The sequence below is a fragment of the Aethalodelphis obliquidens genome, unplaced genomic scaffold (assembly GCF_003676395.1).
Source record: "Aethalodelphis obliquidens isolate GAN/ISIS:26980383/991018 unplaced genomic scaffold, ASM367639v1 scaffold11, whole genome shotgun sequence".
Classification (NCBI taxonomy): Eukaryota; Metazoa; Chordata; class Mammalia; order Artiodactyla; family Delphinidae; genus Aethalodelphis; species Aethalodelphis obliquidens.
Genome location: NW_020837955.1, coordinates 8637047 through 8652830, shown reverse-complemented (window position 1 = coordinate 8652830; position 15784 = coordinate 8637047).

Here is a 15784-nt window from a genome sequence, read left to right as displayed (position 1 = left end):
TTTTCATATGGTATTTTGTAATAAATCTCATTCTGTCCCCTGCTTTTCTTACTCTGTACTATGCTTGTGAATGGGATGGGCTGCAGTGCCCAGTTAAAACACCTGCATGCTTTGGCATATCATGAAGTGAAATCACCTGGGATTTTGCAAGCCCCAAATATCTCTTCTTTAAATTTTATAGGGGCATTTTTATAAACAACTTTCCTTTTTGATGATAGCCATTCTGGCAGGTGTGCAGTGATAGCTCATTGTAGTTTTGATTTTCACTTCTCTGATGATGAACTATGTTGAGTGTGCCTGTTGGCCATCTGTATGTCTTGTTTGGAAGAATGTCTATTTAGGTCTTCTGCTCATTTTTTTTTTATATCAGTTTTTTTTTTTTTTTTTTTGGATGTTGAGTTGTATAAGTGGTTTACATATTCTGGATATGAACCAGTCATATCATTTGCAAATATTTTCTCGCATTCAAGCCTATGATGACTGTCTCTCCTTTGCCCACATCTATCCCACTTCTTCTTTCCTAGCTTAAAGTGCAGCCAGTCAGGAAATCTCTAGATCTTTAGCCTTCCAGGTGGAGTCAGACATCAGGCTGCTGTTTCCCAAAGTGCAGGGTATATACATTACCCTCTCCAAGTTGCCCTGTTGAAGTTCTTTCCTTGGTCCTGAACTGAGAGACAGGCACTTACATCTTTTAAAATGTGTTTTAAGGTTATTAATTTTTTAAAAAGTGTAGCATAGTATAAGAATTGACCACAGATTTACAAAGCAGAACAGACAGACTAAAAGCAATTATAAAATAGAAAAACATAATGTATAATACATTGTAAGATATGTAATAAAAATAATATACATTCAGTGGAGAATAAAAGGTACATGTATGTTAAAGGCTAAAATGGCAAAACAAATTGGATAGGTCTTGGGATCTTAGAGGAAAATCATCACACTTAGAAAGAATCATTATAAAACATTCTCAAATTTTGAGATGATAGAAAACCTATCCAAAATTGACACTGAGGGGGAGAAAAAATACTTTTCCCTCTAACCTTGTAGGTTCCTGGCTGAGAGACCCCTGTAATAAAAGACAGATTAACAAGAGAAAAAACAAACAAGTTTCATAACATGTATACCTCCTGTATACAACATAGGAGAGACCCTGGAAAGCTGAGTAACTCCCAAAATGGCCCAAGCCACGACCTTAAATACCACCTCAAGCTAAGGACAAAACAAGATCTTGGAAGTGGGGAGGAATTATGAGAGGTGAATAGCAAAACAGAGTAACAAGGGGAAGGTAGTTATGCACAGTTAAGTTGTTGTCTTCTCCATACCTAAGAGTGTCTAGAGATTTAGAGTTATTCTTCTCTTTCTAGTACTACAGAGAGGGAGACTGCCTTACCAATGGAGATTTCCCTTATAAATGTAAATGTCTCGTACAAAATGGTAATTTCTACTCAGTTTTTAGAGCCTTTCCTATGTGTACTGTTTCTTAAAAATAATCAGCCTAGGGCTTCCCTGGTGGCGCAGTGGCTGGGAGTCCACCTGCCAATGCAGGGGACACGGGTTCGTGCCCCGGTCCAGGAAAATCCCACATGCCGTGGAGCGGCTGGGCCCGTGAGCCATAGCCGCTGAGCCTGCGCGTCCGGAGCCTGTGCTCCGCAGCGGGAGAGGCCACAGCAGTGAGAGGCCCGTGTAGCGCAAAAAAAAAATAAATAAAATAATCAGCCTAAAATAATCATTATGCCAAAGAGTCATATTTGGGGTGACAAATTTTGCTCCCCTTTGACACCGTTAGTCACAAATCAGAATCTGGATTTGGGCCCAGCTCTAAAGCATATGTTCTAATATTCTGCCTTGCAATAAAGAAAAAAATATATGGATTAAACAGCGGGGAAAAAAATCTTCTCATGAGCCTATGTTTATGTCTTCTGTATAAACTAACCAAGACTTTAAGATCAGTATGCATTTAAAAATATTTTAATGGTCAAAATACTTTTATTAGGAGCTCAAATGTTTGGCTGTGCTATTTGGCTCAATCACTTCAGACTGACAGCACAGTTATCCCCCAAAGTGCTCCGTAATCAGCCTAAATGCATTTCCCTAATTGTGGAATGCACTGAGTTCAACTTTAAAATACAGGAAGAACTATACCTTGGATCATTTGCAACTTGGGCTCAGGAAATACTTTTGAATGAGGACATTTGCCTTAATAACTTGAGAACACATAAGAATGACTTTGTACTGGAATCTTGCAGCAATTGCAGAACAAGTGGCAGGTATTTTTAACCACCTTCCTATATCCCTGATGATCAGGGCTCCTCTGGAAAGATTTGTCTTTCTGATTCCACCATGCTGTTTATTCAATGGATATAATAAAGATTCCAGAAAGAGCTTTTTTTTTTTTTCAGAAAGAGCTTTTAATTGTTAATAAGAATAGTTGGCTCATAGGTGATGTAAATGAAATCAAATTCTGACATGGGTAAAGGAGTAACCAAACAAGTCCAGGAAGAAAAGCTCTTCATTACATCCTAATTATTCCTGAAAGCATATCTCGTTATTTTGATGAGAGGGTGGAAATTCAGGGAACGACAACAACTTCTTAAATATTGTTAAAAACAAAATTTAACTGAGTAAATTTGAAGATCTAATTGGGTTTATTCAATGATTTATGAATCAGCATCATCTTCCCTAGAAAATAGAAAGGATCTCCAAAGAGCTACAGAATGGGAAATGCTTTTAAGGGCAGAAAGGGGATGGAACAAGAAAGTCTTAAAAATGAAAGAATTATTTCCCCAGGCAATGCCACTTTCCTTTGGGGGAAGGCAGGGGTCTATCAGGTGGATTACCTCATTAATGCTGGCCATGTAATTCCAGATGGTCTGGTTAAATTTCACATTCCTGGGAAAGGTTGAAACTGCAATTAAGTCTTGGTTTGCTGACTGACATGAGACTGCTCTGGAGTTCTCCCAGTTTTTGATGATCCTCAGTGTGGTATTCACAGGTCATGGCTTTTTTTGTTGAATCTCTGTTGTAGTCCCAGGTCACAGTTTCAGGTTGACTCTTGTTTTAGTTGATCATTCTCTTCATTCCATTTTTGATGTTCCTGTCTTAAGGAGACCATATGCTTCAGCTTAGTGGCTGTAACATGCATTTAAAGCCTTTGAAAGAGTACATTGCACCGGTAGAACTACCATGATTATTATAAACAGAATAATTCCTGATGTCTGGAGTGCACTTGGAGGCTATGGTTGCCAAGACCCAATCCAATCAAAATCAGATAAGTCAAAGAAAGAACCCACTGAGGGAGTAGTCTTTTTAAGCTAACTGGTTTGCTCAGTGATCTTATGTAACTGAATTTCAACATCCCCAGAAGTGTCAATCCAGGTACAGCAGGCGATATTGATCACAGCAGAGACAACTCTTTGCTCAGCTAAAAGATAATTCAGGGCTAGGGTATTACAAGAATAACTTTGGCCAGTGAGTCTAAGGATTTTCGATGAGCAGCTATTGTTTTAACTATCACCAGTACTTTCAAGAGTTAAGGAAGGTTTCCTGATTATAGTATATTTGCAGGCATACCTCAGAGGTATTGTGGGTTCAGTTTCAGATCACTTGCAATAAAGTGAATATTACAATACACCAAGTCACATGATTTTATTTGCTTTCCCAGTGCATATAAAAGTTATGTTTACTCTATACTGTAGCCTATTAAGTGTGCAATAGCATTATGTCTAAAAAAAATGGACATACCTAAATTTAAAAATCTTTTATTGCTAAAAAGTGCTAACCATCACCTGAGCCTTCAGTGAGTTGTAATATTTTTGCAATAGTAACATAGTTTCATTTTAGGTTATGGGAAAAGGCCAAAAATTTAAATGAAATTCTTTTAAATATCGTGTCAGTTTTCAGCTGGGACAAATAATAAATATTTCTGCAGTATTGAGCAACTTTTTTTTTTGAATTTTATTTTATTTGTTTTTTATACAGCAGGTTCTTATTAGTTATCTATTTTATACATATTAGTGTATATATGTCAATCCCAATCTCCCAACTCATCAACCCTGCCTCCCCTAGCCCCTGCCACTTTCCCCGCCTTGGTGTCCATACGTTTGTTTCTCTACATCTGTGTCTCTATTTCTGCCCTGCAAACCAGTAGTATTGAACAACATCTTGAACTCAAGTGATATCCCCAGTAAGGGTGCAAAAGATATTTTATTTTCCTCTTTCTACCTGGTACTACAGACAGAGATCTGGGAGAGCTGACTCTGGTAAGAATTCTCACCCTTTGCGAGCTTCTGCTAGTTTTCCCAGGATACCATCTGCAGCTTAGGTACCCACCAAAATTTGGAAAGGTTTTTTTTTTTTTTTTTTGTGGTACGCAGGCCTCTCACTGTTGTGGCCTCTCCCGTTGCGGAGCACAGGCTCCGGATGCGCAGACTCAGCGGCCATGGCTCACGGGTCCAGCCGTTCCGCGGCATGTGGGATCTTCCCGGACCGGGGCACGAACCTGTGTCCCCTGCATCGGCAGGCGAACTCTGAACCACTGCGCCACCAGGGAAGCCCTGGAAAGGTTTTTTAAATTAATTTTAATTTTAGTTTTCTTTTGACTATTTCAGGAAATAACTAGCAGTTTACTAGAAAATCCTTCAGAGTACTGTTGACCCTTGGAGGGACCATACAGTGGCTGTCCTTTAAGGTTAGATATAAGGGTGCCTTTAAGGGTAGATATGACTGTCACTAATTAGGCGACCTTTTATTTACAATATTGTGGTCTCTTTATAATGGAAAGACAATTTAGACAGAGAATTACTGGAATGTGTACTCAAATGAAAGAGGAGAGAGGAGAGCAGTAGGAGTGACGTCAGTCTCTTGTTTTTTGTTTTGGGTACTTCTTGTGTCTTTAATTTTCATTAGCCTTTGCAACAATTTTTTTAATGAAGCAATTTCAATTATGAAGAATCCCATTCAGTTTGTTACTTTAGGAATCTTATTTTCAAGTGTGCTTTTAAAATGATCTTATTTAATTGGAATGTTCCTCATAACGGCCACGGTAATTTCCCTGAGGGCTGCCGGTAGTTTGGTAGGACCCTTAGCTGCAAATAAGGAGAACCCATATGTCTGTCCAGCCACATCTTGGGGCCCCCAACCTGATGGTTACCAAGCTAAGTTCTGAGGAAACAAAACAAAGATCTTGTCTAAAATCTAGATGCTCTGAGTAAGATTTTGTCACTTTCATAGACATTTATACCTTCTAGGACCATAGTTCTTAGACATAAAATAAGCAGGTGTGCTGGAAGGTGGCATGCTTAACTCTTGAGAATTTAAGGGTCCCATCTTTTATTATTTATTTATTTATCTATTTTAGTGAAGTTTTGGGGGCTCTCAGAGCCAAACTGATACTTAAAAGGTATACGCTACTGGGCTGGAAATTGTGTGATGTTTTGCAGTGTAACCTGTTGCACAAAATTTTTCTTGAGGTTGGTGGGTTACCTAGTGTCAATCTAGCCCACTCTGTGACCAATATATCCTAACACAGGAGTCTTTAGATTAGGTGGTAAGTGCTCTAACAGCTTCTAAATACTCAATCCATGCTCATCAATTTTTGTGGCTTTTTGGCTTTTAAGATTCCCATTGGCAGTAGCCTTTAACTATACAAAAGAAAGCAAATGAACATGTGCATCTTAATATATCAGGTAACCAAGAGATGTTGCTACATCCTGGCCAAGAGAAGGCTCTGGGTTTACCACCAACAACTCCCACCATGGAAACTTGGACTGGGGAAAGGATGGATTGGGGACTGCGAACTGGGGTCTCTACATTAATGGGGAACTGTGAACTGCCACTAACAGTTTCCAAGTGGATCTTGGGACAGAATTAAGGGCTAAGAGTTTTCATTAATTAAATTACAATTGTGATCTGGAATAAAGGTTAAGGGCTTGGGCTCCAATCAGAACCATCTGTCAGCTCAAGCTGACCTGCCTTGTGTTGGAAAGTCAATTAGATCAGAAGCTCCATGCAAAGAGAGTGGACCTCAGAAACGAAAGGAACTTACATACGGCCCTTGGAAATGGGGAGAAGACAAAGAACTCAAAAGGGTTCATGGGTGCCATATCTGTGTTTAACAAAATCTGTTAAAAAAACAATATTCAACTAAGTAAATTTGAAGATTTAATTGGCTTTATTCAACAATTCATGAATTGAACAGCATCCCATCTAGGAAACAGAAAGGAGCTCCAAAGAGCGGCAGAAAAGGAAAGGTTTTTATAGTCAGAAAGGGATTGGGGCAAGGAAGTCATAAACAAAAGAAAGGATTATTTCAGGCAAGATGATCTTCCTTTGGGAGATGGCAGGGGTTTATCGGATGGATTACCTCATTAGTGCTGGCCAGGTAATTCCAGACTGACTGGTTAAACGTCTTATTCCTGGGTGAGGCTGCAACTGCAATTAGGTCTTCGTTGCAGACATGGGGCTTAACACAACTGACTCCATTTTGAGCCTGTTGCTTCTTTTTTAAAAATGTACAGGCATACCCTTGTTTTATTGCACTTGGCTTTATTGTGCTTTTCAGATATGGTGTTTTTTACAAATTGCAGGTTTGTGGCAATCCTGCATTGTCAGATGATGGTTAACATTTTTTTTGCAATAATGTATTTTAAAATTAAGGAATGTACATTGTCTTTTTGGATATAATGTTACTGCACACATAATGGACTACAGTATAGTGTAAACATAACTTTTTTATGCCCTGGGAAACAAACAAACAAACAAAATGTGTGATTCACTCTATTGTGGTATTCACTTTATTGCAGTGGTCTGGAACCAAATCCACAATATCTCTGAGGTATGCTTGTATAAGGATATTATTAATATTACAGGTCTGTCATATCATGAGGGAAAAGACTTTTTTAAAAGAAACTCAGAAATCAACTTGATTCTGATTTAGGAATTAAGCCTCTGTTGGTTAAATCAAAAGCTGGAAATTGTGAGAGGCTTCTTATGTTGGATTCAATCAGGAGAAATGGAGTCAAAAAACTAAGGGTTCAATAGTCCAGCTCTAGCATGAGGTTGAGGATGAGCCTAATAGTATTGATGTTACATGGTAGGAAAATGTGTTTAAGAGGGGCTGGGGAGTGGAATTTTGTTAGGAGTATAGCACTTGCATAGATTGAACTTAACGTGGCCATTTTTGGAAAAAAATAAAAGGGAACATTAAAAAGTAAAATGGGATTATAAATTGGTTATACCTTGCTGTCTTAGAGGAAAAGGATTGCACTTGGTAAAAGAAAAGAATTAATATAAAGTATTCTCAAGGATGGATTATATTATTGGGATTGGAGAATACCATCAGTAAATATATGGCAAGAAAGAAATAAGAAAACAGGAAGGAAGAACTGGGATAAACAGAGTCTTGAGATACTTATAAACCAAATACAGTGTACAGGAGTGTTTATGTCCTGATTTGGACAAACTAATTGTAAAAAACACATTTATGAGACAATCATGGAGAGGTGAACATTGCCTGAATATATGATAATATTAAGGAATTTTTGATTTGCTTGGTGCTTAGGTGTGATATTGATATTGTGGTTATGTTTTTAAATTGTCTTATGTCTTAAAGTTATATAATAAGATATTTCTAGATGAAATGATATGATGTCTGGAAGTTTGCTTTTAAACAATCTGTTGGGCTTCCCTGGTGGCGCAGTGGTTGAGAGTCTGCCTGCCGATGCAGGGGACACGGGTTCGTGCCCTGGTCCGGGAGGATCCCACATGCCTGGGAGCGGCTGGGCCCGTGAGCCATGGCCGCTGAGCCTGCGCGTCCGGAGGTTGTGCTCCGCAACGGAGAGGCCACAACAGTGAGAGGCCCACGTACCGCAAACAAAACAAAACAAAACAATCTGTTGCTGGGTGTGGTGGGATATAAATGAAACAAAATTGGCTATATACTAATAATGATTTATGCTGGACTATAGATATTTGGGGGTTAAAGTATTTTCTCAGTTGTTACATTTGAAAACTTCAAAACTAAAATTAAAAAAAATAACGAATAAGAGATGAAGTAAATCAAACTCAGAGAATTGTAAGTTTCTGGTTTTTTTTTTAATAAATTTATTTATTTACTTTTGGCTGTGTTGGGTCTTCGTTTCTGTGCGAGGGCTTTCTCCAGTTACGGAGAGCGGGGGCCACTCTTCATCGCGGTGCGCAGGCCTCTCACTGTCGCGGCCCCTCCCGTCGCGGAGCACAGGCTCCAGACGCGCAGGCTCAGTAGTTGTGGCTCACAGGCCCAGTTGCTCCGCGGCATGTGGCATCCTCCCAGACCACGAGCTCAAACCCATGTCCCCTGCATTGGCAGGCAGATTCCCAACCACTGCGCCACCAGGGAAGCCTTGAGAGAATTGTAAGTTTTATATTAAGTTTAGGAATAAGTGCTGTAATGATTGTTTGCTATTATATGTGATTTGCTATTATACATGTAAATATATGTTATTTATATGTTTGCTATTTATATGTGATTTTAAGAGAATCTGGCACATTAAAGAAATGGACAGATTAGGCACATGGAGAAAAATGTGTTCAATTCTTTGTTACACAAAATTAGTAAAGGCATTAATTACAGATGCACATAATGATAAGCTTCAATAATTAAAACCAAAGCTCCTATGTTTCTGCCTGTGCCATGCAGAAGAGAAGATATAAAAAGAAGCAAACTGGGTTCCCTGAATTTATAGACTTTATAAACATAGAAGAAGTGATTAAAAACACGTCAAACATACCTACTGTGCAAAACAAAATGGTAAGAACCATAACAGAGGTAAAAATGTACCTTGTAGCATGGTATCATGTGAAAGATTTATTTGTATTAGGACTTGATTTGGAGTGTAGAATTTGGTTGTGTGGAATATTGAACAAACTTGGGTTTTCGAGTCAGGCAGAACTGAATTAAAATTACCTTTCCACTATTTGCTGCGAGATTTTGCACACAAAATTTATCTTCAGCATTCTTACTTCTTAAGATTGGTATAATATTGTCACTTTTGTAGTATTTTTGCAGGAATTGTGATGCCATTATCAAGTATTAATACTTAGCAAAGTGCTTATTTTCCCTACCTTAAGTTTGTGAACTTCTCTAAAACTCAATTCCTATTTTTTAAGATAAATTTTCCACAATTTTTACACAGGGTCTTAACATACTACATAAAATGAGCATAACCACTATTGATAAAATGTATATACCCTGGATTAAGAGGAAAAACAGAAGCAAATTTCCAAATCTTCCCTCTAGTGTCAAATTTGGGTAATTGCATAGTTCCTACACATTTCTTCTGAAAGTAGATTGTGAATATGAAAATACTATTTTAAATAACAGTAAGTGTTTTTCTCTTAAGATTAATAGCTGCATGTTCCCTTCTGGCCACTTAAGGAATTTATTTCATAAAACAGTTAAATTTTAGAGCTGTAAAACAAAAAACACTGCCAGATCTGCAGGAATTCTCATGTAACCATTAAGCATATTTTTATATTAATGGCATAGGTTTCCGGATCTGTGTGTAATCTGAAATATCTAAATACGATTGAGGCAGGAGATAGACGGGCCCCAAGCTAGGCATTTACAACTGGCCTCCCGTTTACATTTCATGGGGCAGGAAAAAGTGGGCTTCAGGTTGGACAGCTACAACTAGTCTCCTGTTTGCATTTCCTGAGACAGGAGATAGGTGGGATCCAGGTTAGACATTTAAAATCAGCCTCCTGTTTGCTCACCGAAATGGAAGTAACAACAGAAGCAGGTTAAATAGCCAGGCTTTGTGTCCTGTGTACCTCTTAAGAAAATAGTCATGGCAGGAACAGAGAGGGGCTAACCCTTGTTTGAGTAAAGGACCAACAGGTCCCATCCTTGGGGCCAGGGACACACTGCACCTGTGCATAAAGGCTCTTCGGGGGTCAAAAAGGAGGGGGCACCACCCCATAATATGTGATGCTAAGACCATCCCTTAGGCCTCTGGGCTGGAATCCATCTTGGAAAAAAGTTGTGCACGCATGTTGGGGAGGCTAGGGCGGGTCAGGTGGAAAAAGAAACCAGATAATTGGCCAAAGGTAAACAAAGACCCAGAAGAACTGACCTATATAAGTGACTTAGCCGCCTCTTCACTGCGCTACTCCTTATTAGGACGGATGCCCACACCCTTTCTCTCTGGGTGTGCATCTCTGCCTTGCTTCTGTCTTAACTAAACAAGCTGTTTCTCTGTGTGCTCTCCCACTTGTTGTTGCGCTATGTCTCTAATAATAAATTTTGCACCTGTTTCTACAGATTTTGCCTCCTTGAGAAATGCATTTTTCACTGGGGGCAAGGGCCAGAGGGTCTGGTGGCTAGGATTCCTGGTTTTCATCCAGGCTACCCAGGTTCAATTCCTGGGCCGGGAAATAAGATCTGCTGCCTTTCCGAGATCAATATTATGTTACTTAAAACTCAATTTTGACTTCAAAATGTTTTTATAGGTGAAGAAACCAAGAATAGGTTATAGTAGATGGAAAATGATCATCACTCTTGAAAGAATTTGAAGAGATTCAGAACAAGCCTCCCCAAATATGCCACTTTGTTATGCAGACTATTTTGAGCTGAAGGCAGCCACACCCAGCAGACTGTAACAAGGTAAAACAATTTAGATAGGGGGTCTAACTCAGAAAGAGAGCTATTACCAAGAGATAACTTTTTATCTGAATGATCTATCTGTGTGGCAGGACAAACATCAAATTACCAAACATCTGCCCTCCTCGCCCTGTGAGTCACCTCTTCCCGTTGAAGCCCCAGGCCCCTATCCTGTTCCTTAGCCCAAGATAGCATATAAGCCTCAATTGTCTGCCTTGTCCTTCGGTTTCATTGTCTTTGTGGGGTCCCCATATGTACATAATTAAATTTGGTTTTCTCCTGTTTATATGTCTTATGTCAGTTTAATTATTAGACCAGTCAAAGAACATAGAAGGGTAGAGAAAATTTTTTTATTTCCTGCAGTTCTGTGCTTCAATCAGTGCATCTTGTAGTTATAGACTGGAATGTCATTATATCAACTTTAGGCATGAAATTACCATTAAGATCATTAAGATAATATCACAGGCAAAAATTTTTCTCTTTTATTTCAACTGTTTCTTTGTTTCATATCTGGATAAACTGAAGTTGATAATGAAACCGAGCAGGACCCCGTGGGGCTCCTGGGCATGGAAGCCTTTCTGTACACCATTTCTTGTTTGCTGGAAATAGGCTTTAGCCTCCATGACCTTCCCTGAGTTCCAAAGGGCAAGTTCAAACAGTTGTTAATCAGGGAAGGGAGGGGATGCAGAGACAAGGGAGGGGCAGTCAAGAAACAATAGTGCAGCCTTGGGACAGGATCCTGGTCCTGCCTCAAGGGATACATATAACAATATCTTTGAACTCTTCTGCAGAACTAAAACCCTGAACAAATGGAAGATGTTAACTACTTGAAGCATTCTTCATTCCAGAGGGAAGGTCACAGCTTGATAACCTTGAGAATCACAGAAGCTCATCAGGAGACCACCAGAGTCCAGATTAAAGGAGTGAAGCCCTGCAGGCACCCTGATCCTTATCAGCAACCCCGCCCTTGAACCATTGCTATAAAACTCCTCACCAAACCCTCCCCCCACATCGGGACACACAGTTTTGAGGGCACAAGCCCACTCTTTCCCCCTTTTGTAACCAAGCAGGACCCTATGGGGCCTTCCCGGGACAGGCCTTCCCCCCTTATCCTCTGTTAGCTCCTCTCTGAAGTACCTAGATAATAGTGTTTGATGCACAATTCCTGAGTTGTTTTGCAGATGTGAACCGCCCCCCCCCCCCCCCCCCCCCCCCGAAATAAAATGTAAGATGTTAACTACTTGATGACCATGAACATATAGCCCCAGGCCTCCTGGAACCTAAGGATTCATAATGTTAACCCCTGTGACACCACCCTGTTATCTCACCATCAGCCAATCAGAGAATTGTGTCCAAGCTGATCCCATACCCTGCCACCCCCTTCCCTCACCTAAAGTGCTTTGCCGAACGCCTTCGGGGAGTTTGGGGCTTTTAGGGCATGAACCACCCATTTCCTTGCAAGGCCTTGCAATAAACCTTTCTCTGCTCCAAATTCCTACGTTTCAGTTTGTTTGGTCTCAGTGTACATTGAGCACACGAACTTGCGTTAACACTTTGCCTGGCAAAGCAATAAACTTATTCTTTCTACTTCACCCAAAACTCTGTCTCAGAGATTCAATTTGGCACCGGTGCACAGAAGCCGAGTTTTCGGCATCAATAACAGCTAAGGTTCGTCTGAAATAGAAGTATAAAAGCCACAAAGCTGAACCACAGTATAAGATATGAGAAGTGTCTCTAATAAGAAATATGTTACTTACCAGAGTCAATGACATAAAGATTACAATAGGTATAAGTATTTAGAAATGTGAGTTTCTGATTATAAAGCCTAGCCAAAGGAAAGCAAATCAACAACGGCATAACACAAGGTGTCTTCTTAATAGATTTAGAACAGAGATTCTCAAAGTAAGTATTTGTTTTTGTTTTTTTTTGCGGTACGCAGGCCTCTCACTGTTGTGGCCTCTCCCATTGCGGAGCACAGGCTCTGGACGCGCAGGCTCAGCGGCCACGGTTCATGGGCCCAGCCGCTCCGCGGCTTGTGGGATCTTCCCAGACCCGGGCACGAACCCGTGTCCCCTGCATCAGCAGGCGGACTCTCAACCACTGCGCCACCAGGGAAGCCCTCAAAGTAAGTATTTCTGACCAGAAGCATCAGTGTCACCTGGGAAATTGTTAGAAATGCAGGTTTTTAGACTCACCCCAGACCCACTGGGGTTTAATCCTAGCAATTTGTGGTTGTAAAGGCCTTTCAGGTGATTCTGATGTACACTAAATGTTGATGTTGCGAGACTATTCTCCAGAGTATTTCTGTATGTCTCAGATCAGTTTTTTCCAGACTATCTTTTCAAGGATGTTGTAAAGCAAACAGCCTGGAAACACAGAAGTACTGTCTCTCTCCAGGGTAGAGGGCAGGTTTGTTCTTGACCAGTATGATAAAGAAAATGTCTCTCTCTGCGGGCAGAGACTGGACAGGTTTGCTAACAGCCGCCTTCATAAGACTGGGGGCTTCCTAAGCGTCACTGTGACATAGATACACTATATGTCCAATGTTCATCTAGGCCTGCTTTCACATTATCCCTATGGATCTTGAAGATCGAGGGGAATGTGAAGGTCATGAAGTCTGTGTGTTACGAGTAATAGAGTCTTTTATCTTTGAAATGGGGGTTTCCTCTCTTCTGCCAGCATCCATGAAATTGTGGCAGGTTACCTTGCCAGCTTGCAAGACTAGTCACATCTGTGACAGATCAGAGCTACCGGACCAGGACACTCAAACACATTGGAATTCTTTCACTTTAGTCAGTTCTCTGCTCAGGTGTCACTTCTCAAAGAGACCTTTCCTGATCATTCTATTTAACATAGTGCCTTGTGTGCTTCCTACTCACCTATCTACTGTATTTTTATTATCAGTGGTTCTATTACCTGATAACATAATATACATACATACATTTATCTGTTTATATTTTATTATCAACCTTCACCACTAAAATATAAGTTCTATGAGGGCAAAAGATTTCTTTTGTTCTGCAACCAGAACAGTGTCTAGCTTGATAAATATTTATTAAATGAGTATCAATATAGTGTATTCTATACAACTTAAGCTTACTAAATGGATATAAATAGTTTCCACAAGAAGGGCAGATATACTAGACCAAGAAGTTTTTTTAAAATATTGAACCCAGTTGATTAATTTTACCCTGTTTTGATAATAAGTTCAGCCATATTTTATATCATTGCTTGGACAGGCAATTAGCAGAAGGCATATAAAATAACTCTGGGATATCATTTCCACATCTTCTCACCTCTTTTTTTGGTTTGAACTTGCTCTAGAGCCAAACCATTTGCAGATCTTCTAATCTTTTGATTTCCTGTGGTGATTTGAGCTGTTTTAAATTCAATCAGCCTTTAGAATTCTGAGGAATAGTAAATGTATGCTATGAGATGTTTCAAAGTGAAACGTGTGAAACATAGAGTCCTAAACTCATTAAAATGAAAAATCTGAAGCTCTCAGAAAGGGTATATTAATGCTTCAATGATTAAAGTTGTTTGGCAGTATATTTATTCAAGGAAAAATAATTCTTGTTCTGACTGTGTACCTAGCTGACTGTGTACTCATATTCTCAGCAAATCATGTATGTTTGTGCATAATTTTATATGTATAATATTATACATGATGTATTATGTATATACTTATACACATAAAATATATAATATGCATTTGTAAAAATATGTATGTATACCTGTACATAATGGACATATATTCTTCAGTGTTCTATAACCTAATTTAACATCTTTATGATGAAGACATAAGGATTCACCAGCAGAGTCACCTGACTCCCAGTAAATAATCCTGTATCATAAATCTCCACCTAGTAGGTATTGGCCTTGCTATAGTGACATAAGTTGAACAATAAAATAGTAAGCTAAGTAATCTGGTGCTACTGAGTGTGCTGACATACATGGATTGTGTTCTCTCCAGTAAGGAGCAGTAGATTGTTGGGACTTGTAGAGAGACCTTGAATTAAGGACATTTAAAAAAGCATAAGTGTTTCACTGAAACCTCAAGCTCACAGATACGGCAAGTTAAGCAGCCCTGGTTTGGAGAGCCAGCTGGATGATACGATAGATGAGATGAAAACTTTGGAAGAATGAGTAGGCAAACCGCATGAATATGAGAAGAAGAAAGTATTTTTCAAATGCTTTTTCAGTCTCAGAAATAAACCTTGAAATAATTAGATGAGGGTTAACATTCAGAGAAATATAATTCATTAAGCTCCAAAATGTATAGTAAGATAAAATCTTTAGATGGAAGCCAACTGGTCCCTCAGATTGGGTCTAACCTGGATCCGTAATTATGTGTAAACTTTGGCTTTCTGTGTTTTTTAATATGACTTCAGTACTTAAAGATAGTCGGGTTTGAGGAACTGCTTTATACGAACCAAAATCACAAGAAGGGCTCAATGAACCAGAATATCAATGCTTTATGTGTGCAGAGAAATTACCTGCTGTTCAGTAGATCATACACTTAATATTGACTCTTCTATGAACTTCTCACTTAGTAGGTTAGTCCAGCTTGAAGCTAAGATTGTCTGGTATGTAAGAACAACAAAATTAACTTAATAGATAGTGCCTTGGAGCTATAAAAGTAATAATGGGTCATATTGGTTGAGTGCTATCATGAATCATACACTAATTATATTAAACTCTCTGGCACAGAGTAGCCATTCAATACATAGCCGTTCAAAATGAATATGGAAATCCTCACAACAACCCTTTGAGGTTGCATAGATCCATACTTACTGCAGAGCTTACTATGACATCTCCTTGTTATGATGCTTTGACTTGTTTTACAGTTTATTTCAGCTATAATTTAATATCCTTGATGAGGTTTTGGATTCACTGCTATTATGAGCAACCCATCTGAAAACTACTTAGGGTGGGGTTATTTAAGCAGACATTTCATCTCATCTATATTTTAATTTGCTTTCCTAAGTGCTATTTTCAAAAGGAAATTCTACAGTGGCATCCTCCTTGTATGCCTTAAACATTTTTCCCTGTTTGGCTAAGATTATATTTGGCTTTTGCAATCTGATCTCTTTGAGTAGGGCTACAACAATGACCAACTGAGACACAACAAAGCAGATGAGGATG